The sequence below is a fragment of the Mus pahari genome, chromosome 2 (genome assembly GCF_900095145.1).
Source record: "Mus pahari chromosome 2, PAHARI_EIJ_v1.1, whole genome shotgun sequence".
NCBI lineage: Eukaryota > Metazoa > Chordata > Mammalia > Rodentia > Muridae > Mus > Mus pahari.
In genome coordinates this window covers 120,365,428-120,384,155 of record NC_034591.1, presented here as the reverse complement: position 1 = coordinate 120,384,155, position 18,728 = coordinate 120,365,428, and the positions used below count along the sequence as shown (strand labels likewise).

At 36.6% G+C, this 18,728-nt stretch overlaps 1 pseudogene; it reads right to left on the bottom strand.

The window, feature by feature from the left end:
- Nucleotides 1–14,374: 14,374 nt before the first annotated feature.
- On the bottom strand, nt 14,375–14,530 carry LOC115063567 (annotated as a pseudogene).
- Nucleotides 14,531–18,728: the final 4,198 nt, after the last annotated feature.

Here is an 18,728-nt window from a genome sequence, read left to right as displayed (position 1 = left end):
TCTCTCTCTCTCTCTCTCTCTCTCTCTCTCTCTCTCTCACACACACACACACACACACACACACACACACACACACACACACACGCCCTGAAAACCAGCTATGACTTATGACTTTAGAATTTACTGTATATTAACTCTGTGGTCCTAAACAAGATACGCAAAGCTAAGCATGTTTTGTACTGTGCAAAATGGGAGAAATACACATTATCTAACCAATAGGATCTTTGGAAATCCCCATGAGGAAATGTAATTGAAATATTTAGCCATTTTTCAGATTAATGTGAAATTTTAGTAAGGCTTACCAATACTAGTACATCCTATACAGAACTGGATTTAGTGTTTGTGGTATATGGAAGAGAGCAGGATGTGACAATTACACTCTTTTTTTTAATGATATTTACACACATGCACACAGTTTGTGATCTACAGACTCATTATAATCTTCCCAACAATGTGGTCAGGATTCTATTCTTCACAAAGAGATCAAAACATATTAGTTAAAATAACTTATTAACATTAAAGGAACTTATTATTTTTCTTTTTCGAAATAAACAATATGTAGCAAAATTCTCCTTGGATTTAATTAAAAAAAAAAAAACAAAGGAGTTTTTGCTTCATGAAGCCATAGGGGGCTTAGCTTAGTGAGTTAATTTGGTACAATAGAGGAAGGATTAAAATTTTCTGCATAATAAGAATTTACTTTGCATACTCTTAAGACTATTTCACTTAGAATTTGTGGAAATATGTCCAAACTCAATTCAATGAACTTATGTATACCTTAGTGCACCGGATTCAATGATTGGAAAAGATTGGCTTTCTTTCAAATCTCTTGAAAAATGCTAGAACATACCATTCCAATTAAACAATACATACACTGAGCGTGGTGGCACACGCCTTTAATCCTAGCACTTGGGAGGCAGAGGCAGGCAGATTTCTGAGTTCAAGGCCAGCCTGGTCTGCAGAGTGAGTTCCAGAACAGCCAGGGCTACACAGAGAAACCCTGTCTCGAAAAACCAAAGCATCATGAGTATGTGGTCACAAATGTATGGAAGACAGGGTGGCTGCTGGTGCCTTTCCTTGCTCAAACTTCACATTTAACTTTTATGAAATAATTTCTCAGTGAACTTGAAGCATATGGAGGCAGCCAGAGCAGCCTGACAGTGAACTTCAGGAATTAGTCTATTTGCACCACTCTCCAGCCAGAATTGGAGGTATAGGCAAAAGCAACTGACATGGAATCTGGGGACCTAACACAGATCCTCAGGGTTGTGCAGCATTTACAAAATGTGCCATCTCCCATATCCCCAGAAGTTATTCTTAGTAAGACATCTAGGTTTGATATTCAAATACCTCTGCCAGGGGTGATTCTTCAGAGTTTAAAGCCTTTCGAAGGAATAATATAATTTTGTCAGTAAAAACAAATTTCTTTACAAATCTCATTAATAATAAAATAAAATAAGATAAAGCAAAAACTAACAAATTGGAACTGAACCAAACAAACTGAGAAAGAAGAGTGAAAGAAGGTTCAAGAAGAAGTGACCCACTTTGTTTATACATAGGGGCAACCAATAAAAACACTAAAGTCGAAGCTATACTACGTGCGCAAGAGACCTGTAGGCTAAAATAAGGGAAAATATATATTAATAAAATAAAATTAAGATAAAAATAATAAGATAAAGTTTTTAAGAAAGGGGAAAGAGTGGCAGGACATTATGAGGCTAGGAAACACCTTAGGTGGTAAGTTTATTCTCTGTTGACCATCTACTGCTGCGGTTGGGCTCTGCCCTTGAAGGTAGTTTTGTTTTCCCTGTGAGAATCCCTTGGAGGAAACTACATTTTAATTTGCAAGTGGCTATCAAGAGGAGATAGTTTCTAGGTTACAAATGAGGACATGTGTCCATTGTTCCTTTCATCTCTTGGATTCAACTGGGGCAGATCCCATGAGAGTCCTATGCATGTTGCCTCTGAGTCCCTTTGTGTGTCAGTCATGCTGCTTAAGGACCTTGTTTTTTGTTTTGTTTTGGTTTGGATTGTTTTTTGTTTGTTTGTTTGTTTGTTTGTTTTATGGTTTCTGTTTTCTCTCTTGTTTGACACTCTCCAGAACCTCTTCTGTGGCAGTCTCTGAACTCCAAGGGGAGGTATTAGATGGAAGCATCCCCTTTAGGGCTGAGTGTTCCAAGGGTAAAGGTTTTGAATAAGGATTGGCTCAACTTCTCCATATTCAGTGTGTGGAGCTGTTTTCAGCAATGGGGACTTGTAGTCAGTTTGGAGAGAGAAACCTATAGAAATGACAACAGCATGGTTTGTTTAGAGGTTCCTATGCAAGGCCTCAACCAAAACCACAATTAAATATAAGCTAATCCTGGTACTAGAAGCTCCATTTGGAGACAAAAGATAACCACATGAGGCTCTGTCTCCCTTATTATTTAGACATTTTGATTGGCTAACTTTTGTATGCGGCTCTATTTTAGGAAGATTCTACTGAATTTGTTTTCTGTAATACCTTTAAGTGCCCCTTAATTTTGGCAGTTTCTACCCATATTCCCTGCCTCATTTCTCTCTTCCATTTGACCCTCCCAATCCAACCCCCCATCTACTCATAACTATTTATTCTCCTTCCTTTTGCTAGAGAGATTTATTTGTCCCCCAGCGCCTAGTTCCCTACTCTAAACCTAACTGCTGTGGCTCTATAGATTGTGTGTTGGCTATTATTGACTTAACAGCTAATATCCACATACAGGCAAATAAATAATGTTTTGTCCTCCTGTGTCTGATTACTTCACCACAGATTATTTTTTTCTAGTTTCATCCATTTATTTGCAAATGTCATGATTTCATTTTTATATGACTGTGATTTATTTATTAATCATTTTATTCATTTACAATTCAAATTCTATGCCCCTTGCTGGTTTCCCTTTCACAAGCCCCATCCCATCCTCCCTCTACCCTCCCCTTTGCCTTTATGAGGTTGCTCCTCCAACCACTCACTCCTGCCTTACGACTCTAACATCCACCTACACTGGGTCATCAAACCTTCACAGGACTAAGGGCCTCCAATTGGTGCCAGATAAGGCCATTCCCTGCTACATATGTATTTGGAGGCATAGATCCCTCCATGTATACTGTTTGGTTAGTGGTTTACTGCCAAATAATACCTCATTGTATAAATGTATCATGGCACATTCTTAATTCTTCTGTTGAGGGTCATTTAGATTGTCCAATTTCTGGCTATTTTGAATATTTTTCTGAGGAACCATGGTCTAATTTTTATAGTAACTGTTCAAGTTAGCACACCAATCAGCAGCAGATGACCGTTCCCTTTATTCCAGATCATCATCAGCATGAAATGAAATTTGCTTTATTGATTTTAGGCATTCTGATGGATGTAAGATGGAATCTCAATATAGTTTTGTTTTGCATTTCACTGATGGTTAAGGATGTTGAATATCTCTTTAAACTGTTTCTCACACCTTTGAGTTTCCTCTTATAAGAATTCTGTTTAGATATGGACACATTAATTGGGTTGTTTTCTTTATATTTGGTTCTTTGAGTTCTTTATATATTTTAATATTATCCTTACTTTGACTTTTTGTTTTCCAATATGTATCACTTAGTCGTCTTATTGTTCCAGCTAAGATCTCACGTACTATATTGAATAGGTATGGAGAGAGTGGACAGCACCATCTTATTCCTAATTTTAGTGGTTTTTTTTTTTTTTTTGAGTTTATCTCTATTTAATTTGATGTTGGCTATGTGTTTGCTGAAAACTGCCTTTATTATGTTAAGGAATATACCTTGAATCCCAATCTCTCTAATGATGTTTATATGGTTCTGGGTGTTTGTAATTGTGTTTGCAACTAGTTTACAAACAGCTTCAAGGTGTTGAATTTTGTCAAAGACCTTCTCTGCTGCTAATTGGATGGAACACAGGGTCCCCAATGGAGGAGTTAGAGAAAGTACCCAAGGAGGTGAAGGGGGCTGCAACCCTGTAGGTTGAAGAACAATATGAACTAACCAGTATCCCCTGAGCTTGTGTCTCTAGCTGCATATGTAGCAGAAGATGGCCTAATTGGCCATCACTGGGAAGAGAGGCCCCTTGGTTTTGCAAACTTTATATGACCCAGCACCAGGGAATGCCTGGGCCAAGTAGTGGGAGTGGGTGGGGAGGTGAGCAGGGGCAGGCGGGGGGTATAGGGAACTTTCAGGATAGCATTTGAAATGTAAATAAAGAAAATAATAATAAAAAAAGAAAAAAAAAGAAATTATAAGGTGGGTTTTTTTTTTTTCCTCTTCAGGTTGTTAATGTGGTGTGTTGCATTTTTTGACATTAGTATCTTAAATCACCCCTGCCACTCTGGGATGAAGGTTACTTGTTCATGGTTGATGTTTTTGTTGATGTGTTCTTGGATTGTATTTTCAAGTATTTTATTGACATGTTTTCATCTGTGTTCATAAGCAAAATTGGTTTGTAACTCTCTTTCTCTGTTGGGGGTATCAGGGTAACTGTGGTCTCGTGAAACAAAAGGGGTAATGTTCTTTCTGATTCTGTTTTTTGGTAAATTTTGAGATCTGCTGCCATTAACTCTTCTTTGAATGTCTGGTAGAATTCTATGCCAAAACCAACTTGCTATGCTCTGGGGAGTTGAGAGGGGTGGGGAGACCTATTCACTACTTCTATTTACCTAGTTCTGTTTAAATTGCTTTTCTGATCATGACTTAAATTTGGTAAATGGTATGTATTGAGAAAATTATCTACTTCTTTTAGGTTTTCCAATTTGCTACAGTATAGTTATGTAAAGTATGGGTTTATGATACTTTGCATTTCCTTGGTGTCTACTATTTTGCCTGCTCTTGATTTCTAATATTAACTTAGATTCTCTCTCTCTCTCTCTCTCTCTCTCTATCTCTCTCTCTCCCCCCCCGTGTGTGTTTTCTCAAGGAGGCACCTGTTTGTTGCATTGACTTTATTGATTTCTTCTTTCTGTTCTTTGATGTTCTCTTAAATAACTAGTATGAGATCTTTGATTATTTTAAGGTAGGCACTTAGTGCTATGAAGTTGCCTATTACAAATGCTTTTTTATGCACCCCACAAGTTTGTACATGCCGTGTGTTCATTTATTCAAATCCAGAAAGTCTTTTCTTTTTTTCTTTATTTCTGTCTGAAGGCTGCTTAGTCGATTATGTGACCCATGCTCACATGTTCTTGACCCTTCTGGTTCTTACAATCCTTCATCTCCCTATTCTGCATGCTTCCCTGAGCTCCACCTAGTGTTTGACTGTGTGCCTCTGCTCCCTTCAGTTGCTAAAGAGAGATGCTCTGATGATGATTGGGCTAAACATTGATCTATGATTGTAGCAGAAGATGATTAGGAATCATTTCATTGCTTTTGGTTTTCGTGTGGATTCTTTTGTTTTTGTTGGTGACTTCTTGTTTTGTGTGTCCAGTTATATTTGATTCCATCCTTGGTCTCTGGGCTATCCAACCTTTTGGTCCTAGGCATCTAGGCAGTGTGAGTCGTGGACCTCCTCTTAGGGCATGGGCCCAAAGTTGGACCAGTCTTTGGTTGGCCACTCCCACATGTTCTGCACCATGTTGATTCTGCATTGAAAACTATGTAAGGCCCACCATTCACTAAGTATGTGTTCTTAAAAGTAAAATTTATTACACTTTTAAAACATAACTGCCATCGATGTTTAAGATTGAAGTTAACCTCATTTAGCTACCAATCCTCTTTATTTAGAATAGCAAACTAGCCATAAATATTTGTGTCAAAAATAAACCATTGAACTTCAGTGAAAAATACATCTTGTTATTTTATGCAGGTTAGATTTGATCTGTCTCCTAATTTCAAAGTAACAGTAAACTGGCATATCTCTATATAATTTTGATACTTGGAAATATTTTTATAATTGTAGGCTGTTAGTAGACTAGTAGAACTCTGACCTGGGCTTCTCTATACTTCAGGAAAGTCCAGAAAACATTTCAAAGTATAAGGATGTAAAAGATTCTAGAGAAAAGCAAGTATTATATTCTGCCATGATTTATAAGCACCAGCATGGGGTCATACTGAGGCATAAGAAACAATATTCTGATCCAAGTGTTGTTTGAATAAGATTTTACAGCACATGTCAACCTGACTTGGTTAAAATTGTATTTCAAAATTGACCTCAATATTGCTCACATGTACCATGTACCATGTACCATGGGCTAGGTTAAGAAAATCTTACTTTGAGATAGATACCTCCCATAAATGTTCAGAACACATGCCAGCAGAAGCAGGAAGCAGCTGAAAACACTGCATCCACAGTCAGGAAGTAACAGGAACCATCGCCAGCCTACACATCTTCAAGCCCAGTCCAACCCTCATCCCAGGGTTCCCTTGTTCCTGTGAGGTTCTTCAGCTTTAAGTAAACCAACATAGGAGCTTAGGGATGAAGGTTTTATGTTCAAGCCACAAAGGGAGATTTACAATACAAGTACTAAGATGTTTCAAGACCTGGGGAATGGACTAGAATAAGCAGCAACCAGCTTTTTGTATAGAATACTATTTGTCCATTATTTCCTTTTGCCTCTCAATTTGTGGTTTTGTATTTTCTTACTCTATTGCTGACTAGTTTTTTTTCCTGCCATGATTCATTGATATTTACATGTTGGATCTGCAAAATAAGCAAAAGAACAAACCTTAAACCACTGTCCATACAGGTGCTAGGTAATATATGGCTGACTCTCCTGCATCGACTGCAAGACTCCACAGTTTGCAACAGCTACGTAACTTATGTTGGGCTGAGGGGAGTTCCAAAAGGACACTGATGGATTTAACTCAGTTACCAAAATGGAATTTATGAGAAACTTTAGGTCAATAGAAGTGGTTTGCTGAGAGTTTTTTGAAGTGACTCAAACTCTAAAAAACAAGACTCTCAGCCTAGTAATCAAAAAGAGCTTTTCACTTAACCTGTTGTTGCCAATACTGTGCATATGTCATGCAGAATTTTCTGTTACTGGTTTAGTTTTTTTTAAAACCTAGTTATGTTTCCTCTATTTTCATATATCAATATATCCTTTGTGGTCCTGGCAATAATTCAAAGCAATCCATACTCGCTTCCCACAGTAGCACCTGTTAGTGTGACCAAGGTAAAGCTTCTCACTGACCTGATGTGTGTGTGTGTGTGTGTGTGTGTGTGTGTGTGTGTGCGCGCGCGCACACACACACACACACACACGCGCAAGTGCAAACTTGTGTGCTCATGTTTGTTTCTGGGCATTGAACCAAGAACCTTGCACATGCTCAGAACTCATGCTACTATTAGGATATGCCCTTAGTTTCAATGATTCTAGTGGCTGGTATTGCACCCAGTGAAATTAGATCTATTTAGTCAAAGAAGTCAAAAGGAGAACAAACTTTCTAATAGTTTCCAATATGTAACAAGCTAAAGAAAGTTAATACTTATGCAAACACCAGTACTGGTTTAGAAAAGAAGCAAAGCCTCATATTCAACTAGAATTCTCTTGAAGTGGGGAAATGGCTTGGGGACTCTAAGGAAACAAATAAACCCTATTTCATTGATAAATATAAAGGATGTTTGTATGTCCCTCCTTCACCGGATGCTGGTTACAGTAATGTTTTGGAATAAATGGAGCATGACAAGGCTTAACTTGTTCTATGCTCTGTTTTACAATTTGATTTAGTATCTAAACATGGTATTATCATTACAATTTCACTTCTAAAACTCAAGGTATTTTGATAGCATTTTATATTTTAAATATTTAAATTTAAAAATGAATTATGTAAATGCATTGAGGTTTCTAGCATTGTATTGCAATGACTGAGATTAAGAAGCAGTTTTGATACAATACTCGGATAAAATATTTTTATCATAGCATTCAATACAGAAATATGCAATGTGTTTTCTTTACAACATGCTAGATTCTGAGCGATTTACTACATAACACCATTTTAATCTCTCTAAACAAGTGAGTGCTTGGGGAATAAATTTAAAGGAAACATGTTCATTGTCAGTTAATTCTTACATTGTAACTTTTAGACACTCACATTCAACATATCAGAGCTACAAGGTTTTAAACCTTGCCTTGTATATACTAGGAGGATGTGTAAACAAATTATTCCCTAAGGCAGGCAGACACATTTTAGACAAACTTGCTTCTTTCTATTTCCTCTCTTCTTCCAGAAATGGCCAATTTGTATACAACAATGTTGTTGCTTGCCTGTGTGATATGAAAGTTCACCTCTTTTGAACAGGATCATGGTGGGGTGGGAGAACACACAATGCTCCCTTCTGAGCCCTTCATCCTTAAGCTAATCATATGAATTTTAAACGAAAGAAATAGAGAAAAATTGTTGATATAATAATCTTCCACTGCAGCTCCTTTGACTTGGTCTCGGTTATTAGATTTCCTAAAATAGCTTTTTATCTTCATTTCCAGGATGACATTTTCATAAACAGAAACATGAATATATTTCCTTTCAGCCCTTCAGCTCTGAAATACTAGTGCCGATGGTTAAGTAAGCATTAAAAATGCAAATGGCCTCAGACAAAATGTTCACAAGTGAAATTTCACTTGTAAATATACTACCTTTGTGAACTTACCTGAGTTATTTGAACAGCTCCATCCAAGTTTCCTGGAAATTAGAATAATAATCCCTATAAACTTGGAATGACTAAAGTAATAATAGGAGCATGTTATTAGTATGTTATGCATTTAATATTTCATTATTGTATGTACTCTACTAATAACCAAGAGTTTCTACTCAAACAAAAGTACACCTATCCCCACACCCATATGTGTGTGTGTGTGTGTGTTCCACATATATTTTTCTATCTTTCTGCAGTAAATAGAATCCATCAATTAGCATCTAAAAAGTATGTTTTGCTCAGGCATAAAGTACACGGCCTGCTAAGGATCCTAAGCATAATCAATTTCCAATCTCGTTTCCTCAGAATTGGTTCAATAAATATCTCTAATGCAAATCCATACATATTAACGGGAGGAAATATTGGTCTTTCCAAATATGCATATGTGTGTGGAACCTAGAGGATAATTAGATATCATCTGCTATTTTATTTTATTTTATTTTATTTTATTTTATTTTATTTTATTTTTGGAGACAGGTCTTTCACTGGCCTGGAGCACAATATGCATTGTAGAATAACTAGTGGCTCAGAGATCTCTACAACGCTAGAAGTATAGGCATGCACAGCTACCTGGATCCTCTTATATGGGTTCCATAACACAGCTATCCTTGCACTTTAGAATATCAGAGAATAAGTTAGCAATCTTTAAAAAAGAATGTAAGCTTAAACTTAAGTCCTCATTCTTAAAAGGGAGGCACTTTACTACCAAACCACCTCCTTAAATCCTAAAATAAATAAATAAATAAGTAAATAAAATAAAAAATAAAAAATAAAAAATAGGAAAAGAAAAAAGAAAAAGAAAGTAATTTTTAAAAACTTGACTTCTCATTTGACTCATTTGGCAATAAATTTATATTTCCAAATCAAAAGTAATCGTAGCTCTGTTTTCAGTAACACATACAAACTCTGAAGATACCTTCAGGGCCTTGGGACATTCAGTACAGTGGGAAACTGCTCCCTGTTGACTGGAGGCCTGGGATGCAGCAAAGTTTCTAAAATTCCTTTGGAATCACTCAGGTTCCCGTAAAAAAATTTCCTACCCAAACTAAATAGTTGGGCCATACACTGTACAGTATATTAATTCCAGTGGAAATGAAAGACTTGAAATAATCCTGCTGCTGAACGGCCTGCAATCTTAAGGAAAGAAACATAGATAATTCATACTTATAGGGTGTAAGAAAATACACCCTAGTAGTGTTTATTATCCTGAGAGAGTCACATAAGAATGTGTCTTACATGCATCATTTCATGATATTACCAGGAGCTCTATCATGATGCATGATTTACTGATGAAGAAATTAACTGACTACTCTTACCACATTTTCTAAGTGTTTCAGATTGGAACACAAAAGCATAAATATCATAAGATATAAAGAAACTATGAACACAGACTTTTACTGAGGTCAAAGTTTAATATAATTCTCTTGCATTAAATGCACAATATTGTCAAATAATATGAAAGGCAATCTCTTTGTTAATAGGTAATCAATCTTTATTATTTGTTAGTTTCATACATGCCAATCATTATGCTTGCTAGAATTTAGTACTAAGCCCCAAATCAATATTCACAGTATTTACATGATTACACATGGACAGGTACAAATGATAAAGATGTGAATTGTACTAGGCACATCACTCAGTCTAAGTGGATAAAGGACTTTCTCTCTTTTGTAAGTTTTGCTTTCATAAAGTAACCAAGCATATTTTTGGATAATATAGTGACATATTTAGTGTGGCAGATTTTACCTTTTTTCTCATTTTTATTGTTCCTTCACTCTTGAAAATGTCTTCCAAGAACATGATGCTAAGGTATTGTCTGTTTTCTGAGTTCTTAAAAGTTGTGGTGTATCCATTGAAGAACATATAAATACTTCAGAGACCTTGCTCAGGCATGAACATGGCCCTAAGTTAGTATAAACCTAGTGAATCTGCAACATATTTTAATTGAAACACACATACATACATACATACATACATACATACATACACACACACACACACACACACACACACACACATGCATGCATGCATGCATATTACAACATTGACAAGTTGAGTAATGGATGAGAATACCTTTACAAAGTAGTCACAATAAATCAGACCTCAATTGTCACTCAGAGTACACATTTAGTATTTGCTAGTTCCATATTGGTGGGATCTTTGTGTAACTAGAATCTATGACATAAACTGATTGGAGATGCATCTAGAAGAAACTTAGCATTTCCTGAAAAACTAAATCAAATGAGCATAACCATGTGTCTGGGATTAGGCCTCCTTGGCTGGAGAATGCCTCCATTAGACTCATGGAAACAAATCCCATGATTTCTCAGAATACATGTATACCTGCTATGAAGTAGAATGAACAGAAAAGCAAGCAAGAGAAGCCATAGAAGACCAGATGATCATAACTGTTGTACAAGGGCCAGACAGAAAAGCAAGCAAATGAAGCCATAGAAGACCAGATGATCATAACTGTTGTACAAGGGCCAATTCAGAGGTTAGATGTCTTGCCTAGCTTCTGTAGGCCCCTTGGTCCAGACATGGTGGACATTGCCTTTCATTCTTGAATTTGTTTTATCCTAGCCATTCTGATTGGTGTAAGGTGAAATCTCAGGGTCATTTTGATTTCCATTTCCCTGATGACTAAGGGTGTTGAATGTTCCTTTACGTGTTTCTTAGCTATTTGATATTCCTTCCTTGTGGAATCTCTTCTGTCTCTCCCCATGCCTCATCCTGCTCCCCTATTTCCCTCTCCTTCTCATACTCACCCAATTCCCTCCCTCTCTCTACCTCCCATGTTTATTTTGTTCTCCCTTCTAAGTGAGATTCAAGCATCCACACTTGGACAATCCTTCTTGTTTATCTTCATTGGTATTCTGAGGTTTTTTGGAACATGGGATGCAGAGGAAGGTGAGTCTCTGAAGGTCAAGGCCAGCATGGTCCATACATCATGTTCCAGAATATCCAAGGCTACATAAAAAGAAGGTCTGAAAAGATTTTTTTTGTGTGTGTTTAAGCCTTCAGTTCAAATTCCTAGTCTCAAAACTAAAGCAAAATAAATCAACAGACCACAAAAACTAAAATAGAATGTAAATAACAATATTAACTTCTAAAACATAACAAATGACCTATCTTCTAGTTTTTTTCTCTAAGATATGATAAAATACTCTAAGAAGCAAAAAACAATACAATAGAACAGGAAAAGTACTTCAATAAATGATGCTGGTCTAACTGCATCTCTGCATGTAGAAGAATGCAAAACTCAGTCCAAATGGACCAAAGATCTCAATGTAAAACTGAATCTAATAGAAGAGAAAGTGGGAATCAACCATGAGTACGTTGGTACAGTAGAAAATTTCCTGACTAGAACACCAATAGCTTAGGCACTAAGGTCAAGAATTAATCAGTGGGACCTCAAAATATTGAAAAGCGTCCATAAAGCAAAGGACACTACTGTCAAAGGACAAAACAGCAGCCTACAGATTGGGGAAAGATCTTCACTAACCTTTCATCTGACAGAGAGTTAACATGCACAATATATAAAGAACTCAAGAAGTTAGATGCCTAAAAAACAACCCAATTTAAAAAGAAATGAATTACAGAAGTAAACAGAATTCTCAACAGAGGAATCTCAAATGGCCAAGAAACACTTCAACATCCTAGTCACCATGGAAATGCAAATCAAAATGATGATCCTGAGATTTCACCTTACACCAATCAGAATGACTACAATTAAAAATTCAAGTGACAGCACATGCTGGTGAGAATGTATTAAAAGGGAAACATTCCTCCATTGCTGGTGAGACTGAAAACTTATAAAACTTCTCTGGAAATTAATCTGGAAGTTTCTCGGAAAATTGGAAGTAGTTCAACCTGAAGACACAGCTATACCACTCCTGAGCATATGTGAAAAAGATGCTCCACCATAACTCAAAGCACTTGCTCCACTGTGTTCATAGAACCTTGATTATAGATACAGAAAATGTGGTACATTTACACAATTGAATACTATTAAAAACAAGGACATCATGAATTTGGAGGCAAGTGAGTAGAACTAGAACATATCGTCCTGAGTAAGTAACCCAGACCCAAGAGGACATACATGATATGAACTCTCTGGTAAGTGGATATTATCAAAAGTGCTCAAAATATCCAAATAAATTAAACAAGAAGGAAGGCCCAAGTGTGGATGCTTGAATCCAACTTAGAAGGGAGAACAAAATAGTCATGGGATATAGAGGGAGGGAGGGACCTGGGTGAGTGAGGGAAGGGAATAGGAATCAGGGGCAACTCATAAATCCCAGAATACCAGGATGAGGGAGGCTCCTGGGAATCAATAAAGGTAACCTTAGCAGAAATGGCCAATGGTTGGGAACCTAAAGAGACCACCTCCAGTAGCTAAACAGAACCCACAGTGGAGGGATGGGGACACCAACTGAAAAGAAATCCAGAGACAAAGATGAAGCAAAGACTGAAGGAATGGACAGCCAGTGACTGGTTCATTTTGAGACTCACTCCTTGGGAAGACCCCAATGATTCTCTCTACTAATGAAGCTATGTTGTCCTTGCAGTCAGGGGCCTAGTATAGCAGCCCTCTAAGAGAAGCTGACTGAGACAAATGCAGATATGCACAAATATTAGATGGAAGTCCAGGACCACTGGAGATGAGTTAGGGGAAGGTTTGAAAGTCTTCAAAGATAAAGCAACCCCATGGGAGGACCAACAGTTCCAACTAACCTGGACCCCTAGGAGCTCCCAGAGACAAAGTCACCCACCAAAGATCATATATGGGCTGGTCTAAGACCCACAACACATATGTAGCAGAGGGCTACACCGTCTGCCCTCAGTGGGAGGGATGCACCTAAACCTGCAGAGAGTTGATGCAACAGGGCCGGATGATGGTGGTGTGGTGTTCTCTCAGAGGTGAAGGGGAAGGGTGATGAGGGAAGAAACTCTTCAAGGGAGATCAGGAGGTAGAGCAATATTTGGGATGTAATTAATTAATTAACTGATTAATTTTAGAAAAACACTCCGAGAAAAGCAACTTAAGGGAGGAGAGAGATTATTTGGCTTACATTTCCAGATCACAGTCCATTTTTGAAGAAAGTCTGAGCAGAAATCAGAAGGGTGGCTTGAGCCCTCTTATATCAATTAATAATTAACACAATCCTTCATAGACATGCCCACAGTCTGAGTGGGTCTAGGCACTACTATCTGTTAGAATGTAGTCTGTGTCATTAAGGCTAGCAAAGGCAGACTATAAAGAAGGCTTCATGATGGTGATAGTGGTCACAAGAAGACAAAACAAAGCAATGTATTTACAGAGCTGAAGTATAAAACATTAGTCAGTTTATTACAGACTGAGAGGAAGATAAAAGGGAGGATATTATCGAACAAACAGATAATAGAAGGAGTTACTATAAAATAGATTATAGTAAATATGACAGGATTAATTTCACAATTAAATGAATACTGTATACATAGGAAGCTGTAGAAGACAAGAAATGCTAGTAAACTCAAAATGTCAAGAATAGTGTGTGTATAAGTGTAAATTTTACATATACAGATATTTGCAGAATATAATATACAAAATATATTATATATATATATATAGAATATATATACATATATATATATATATATGTGTGTGTGTGTGTGTGTGTGTGTGTGTGTGTGTATTTATGCAGCCATTATACAGAGAGAGAGAGAGAGAGAGATTAAAGTGGAAGAACACAAATACAGTTCCCTACTACTACCAATTATGCACTTTAATTTCTCCTTCTTGGGGAAAATACAGTGGTCACCACACTGGGGTGAGATGTATAAACCTCATCATGTTATATATAAAATCATGGTATTTCCCTACCAGGTAAGTAAATAATTAAATTCTGAAAGCAGTTATTAATTTTTTGAAATTGTTTATATCTAAACATATAAAAAATCAAGCACAAATATAACCATGTACATACTTTGCTTTTCCTATATTCTCTTTCATTCTAATATTTTGTCTCCTCTCTTCCCCAAGGAATGTTGCCAATCTTAAAAGCTTCCGGTATCATCTTTCCACATTTTCTTTGACTATGTAGTCCTGTAAAATCAACCGTGCACATGTTGTTACATGGATTTACATATTCTTAAGAGGCATTTTACTGCTTCCTGTATGTCATTTTCTAATTCTAACTAATTCCCCGCTTGTTATTCTAAGGTTGGATTTCACAACCTTAGGGATTATATTACCCAGTTTTCATTTTTTAAGCAAACATTTGTTTTGGATCATTCTATCAGAATTTGTAGGGTTCATTGCTTTGTGGCTTAAAATGGGGAAAAGAACTATTGTTGCAGCAACAAAGAATCATGGATGCTACTCACCTCATGAAACCAGTAGTGAAAGGAGAGGGGATAAAGAGATCAAGAAAAGCTATATCCTTCAAAGGAATGACCTGCCATCACCTACTTTCTTTCTCTAGAGTGTACCCACTGCCTACCAAAAAGTTCACCTTTGAATTTGTCAATAGTATAATCCCTAAAGGAGGTTACAGGACACACTATCAAATTATCCTTAAAACACACACACACACACACACACACACACCAGATGAGGACCAAGCCTTTAATTGGAAAGCCTTTGAATACACAGAGCCAAATTTTAACAGCAATACTGACATTTTAGGTAAGGCTGAAGAACTATGTTTAGGGCACAGTAGTAATAGTTGTCTTATAATCACCAAATGACCAATGTACATTGTTCCCATTTTTCTTCATTATGAAAACCTAAAATCTCTCCAGACATTTGTTAAACAATATATTCATACCACCCAAAAATCAGTGATTTAGGTATGCTAGTTGCATAATGTTCCAAGGTACAAATATCCATATTGTTCTAGGGTTTTTATCCATAAATTATGTAGCAATAAATATTTATACTCAGTCTTAGGACATAAAATGTGCTCCCAGATGTAAAATGAATGTTTTAGAATATGTCTGTCTTTTGAGTTTTTAAAACACATTGCCTGGATGCTTTTTAATAAGATGTATAATGCTGTATATTGAGCTAAATAATATATTTTAAGCAGTGTAAAAAGATGAAACAGATAAAAATGATTTGAAAATGAGTTCAATTTAAAACTCTAGATAACAATAAAAATTATGAAATATATAACATCAATAAGATTAATTTTAAGGTATATATTCCAAACCATGACAACTTAGCTTTCTTTCTTTTTTTTTTTTTTTTTTTTTTTGACAACTTAGCTTTCAATAACAGGGAATGGCTGCCTAAACCAGTCAGTCAGTCAACACAAAAACCATGACTGGCAGAGTAAGGGTAATTATAGGAAAAACAGAAAGATGATGAAAGAGACAGATACAGAAGGACTGCAAGTTGATACCACACCAGAAGCAAGTGCATTTTCCCAGTGTCTTTCAAAGGCAAGCATGAGAAATTCCAGGAAGTTAAACAATGACCACAAATGCTTATGTGGTGAGTTTGTGGTATATAGTATCTATGTTTGACTAAGCCTTTATTCTTTGTCCTTCAGTCTTGGACAGTCTCTCATGGACATGTATAAGCAGAGGAACTTTGCAGGATGTAATGCATGTCTTTACTAAAAAGAAAAACAGATGTCAGCAGACTCAATCATGAATAATTACAAGAAGTCAGCCAAAGGTAAGTCCAGATGTGCTCCACACATGTTCCCCTTTTTTAATCTATACAATCCAAAGCTGTTTCAGCAATTGGTGTACAAAGACTGTGCCTGTCTTAAGCAGTCCTTTAAGAAGTGTGGACCGTACCTGTCATTGGTTCATGAATCCTAGCATTCTTTCCCTAACTTTGGTTGACCCACCTCTGACAAAATCTTACCATCTTTTATATCTATAAGAGCTTCACAACTTATCAGTCACAGAACAGAAAGCTGTGCATGTCTTAGGTTGCCATCTGAAAACACAACTTTTACCTGTCCTTGCCACATGAGTAATCTTGTATTCATAATCTGTCTTAGGTCGAGAAGGGTTTCAAGACAATCTGATCTGTCATTGACAACCAACTTCTGCTAGGGAAGACATTGGAGCATGAATATATGCAACTCTGCTTTTTCATCTGTAAAAGGTCCCATGATTCTTCTCAAAAGAACAGGTAATAGACATGCCATAAAAAAAGGATCATAGAGGGAAGGGAAGGGGTGGGAGGAGAAAAAAAATAAAATTGAAAAAAAAAAAAGGATCAGAAAGCCAAGTCCAGCTACACCCAGAAAGAGAGATGTAAAGGAGGACCATAAGGGAAAAATGACCTGTAACTTTTTTTAGAATATCATTTGCAATGCTAGCAGTGTCAAAGACGAAGGTCTAGAGTTCTTAAACACACAACCTCCTTATGTAGGGCTAATTAAGTAAAGTGGTATTAGTATTATGTACTAATATACTTATACAGGGAAGGTGCCTTTTTTATTCTGGCCAAATTATGCTGAATAACATTGTTGGAGTTATACAAATTCATAGATATTGAGAATGATATTTCAAATGGCTTCTGACTTTCATTCCTTGTAGTAGCTCGTCTCCTATGATCAGCACTATATCATATGAGTTAACTCTTTGTTCTAACCATCTATCCAAATCATCTCTATGCTCAGGACACAGGTTATATTTTCTGCAAGATGATTAATGACAGTAGCTGTTTGTACCTCTTATGCTAAAGCTAATACAGAAGTAGTAGCACTGGCTATGAGAGTTATGAGAGCAATAACATCAGCAGTAATCTGCCCAACTATACATTTGCTCCTTGCCGGAGTGTAATCTAATTCTTAAAATATTTGTAAGCATTTTTCAGAATACTAGGGTTCAGATGAATTTATAGGTATCATAATAAAATCTGGTTGATGCACTGCCATTACAGTCTGACCATTCATACAATGCAGAAACACAGTTGGACAAAAGGCAATTAAAACAATAAACACTGAACTCATATCATCGGAGCCAGTAACAAAGGTAACATTCCCAATTAGTAAATGATTAGGCCCAGTAATGCAGGATGTTACATTTACTATAATCCCAGAACCTGTTCCATTTTCATCCACAGAAAACATAACACCATACCAGGCAGCTGCCAATTTCCAAATATGTCTCAGAAAATGTCAATAACCAACCACCCCAATGTCACTGGATTTTATCCAATATTGGATTGATTTCCAGTCCAGCCCATGACTAAGTCAGGATAACCAGTCACATAAAAGGAAAGAGGAGGGTCATTATAACAACGTCTCCATTTGAATGATTTTTCTAAGACAGGCTCCACAGTGTCTCTGTGTTCTATATCCTACAAGGCCTAAAAGCTGAAGGCAGGGCAGCTTGTCCAGTCTGAGATATGGGCATTCTTAATGCCCATCTTAATGCTTTGCACTACAGTATTAGAGATGTTCTTCTTCCAAGTCTGAGGGGCCACAGAAACACATCCAGCATAGGCACTTTTGCTAGTAAAACAAATAGGCAGGCCCTGACCTATAGCAGCATAATTCACCAATTTGGAATACTTTTTACTTTCAGACCAAGGAAATCCTAACAGTTGAGTATTAGTAGAGGTCGTAAGTTCTTCTGGTCTTGACCATAAGTGGAGAGACTTGGTAGGATATAGCACATGTCTTAACTAAAAACAAAGACAGATGTCAGCAGATGAAATCATGATTAATCACAAACAAGAAGTCAGCCAAAGTTAACTCTGGATGTGCTCCCTGTAGGGGGAATTATAGTTTACTTAAGGAGATAAATCAGTAAAATAAAAAATATTAAAATAAAAATTTATTTTGAAAATTAAATTAAAATTTTTATATGAGAAGAAATAACAAAGCTTACAATAAGAGACAAACATGTTTGGACACATGAAGGGAAGCATAAGAAAGAAATTCCCTTAAGGGCTCATTGGTTTAGAGCTGATACAGTAATTAAAACGTCTGAGGGGTACTCATAATATTGGGGGATAAGGAATGAAATGCTGAATTCTATTATTGGAATTAATCATGTCTGTTATTTAAGGAAAAGCACAAAAAGTGGGCTAGGGGCAACAAACCAATGAAGAGAACACATG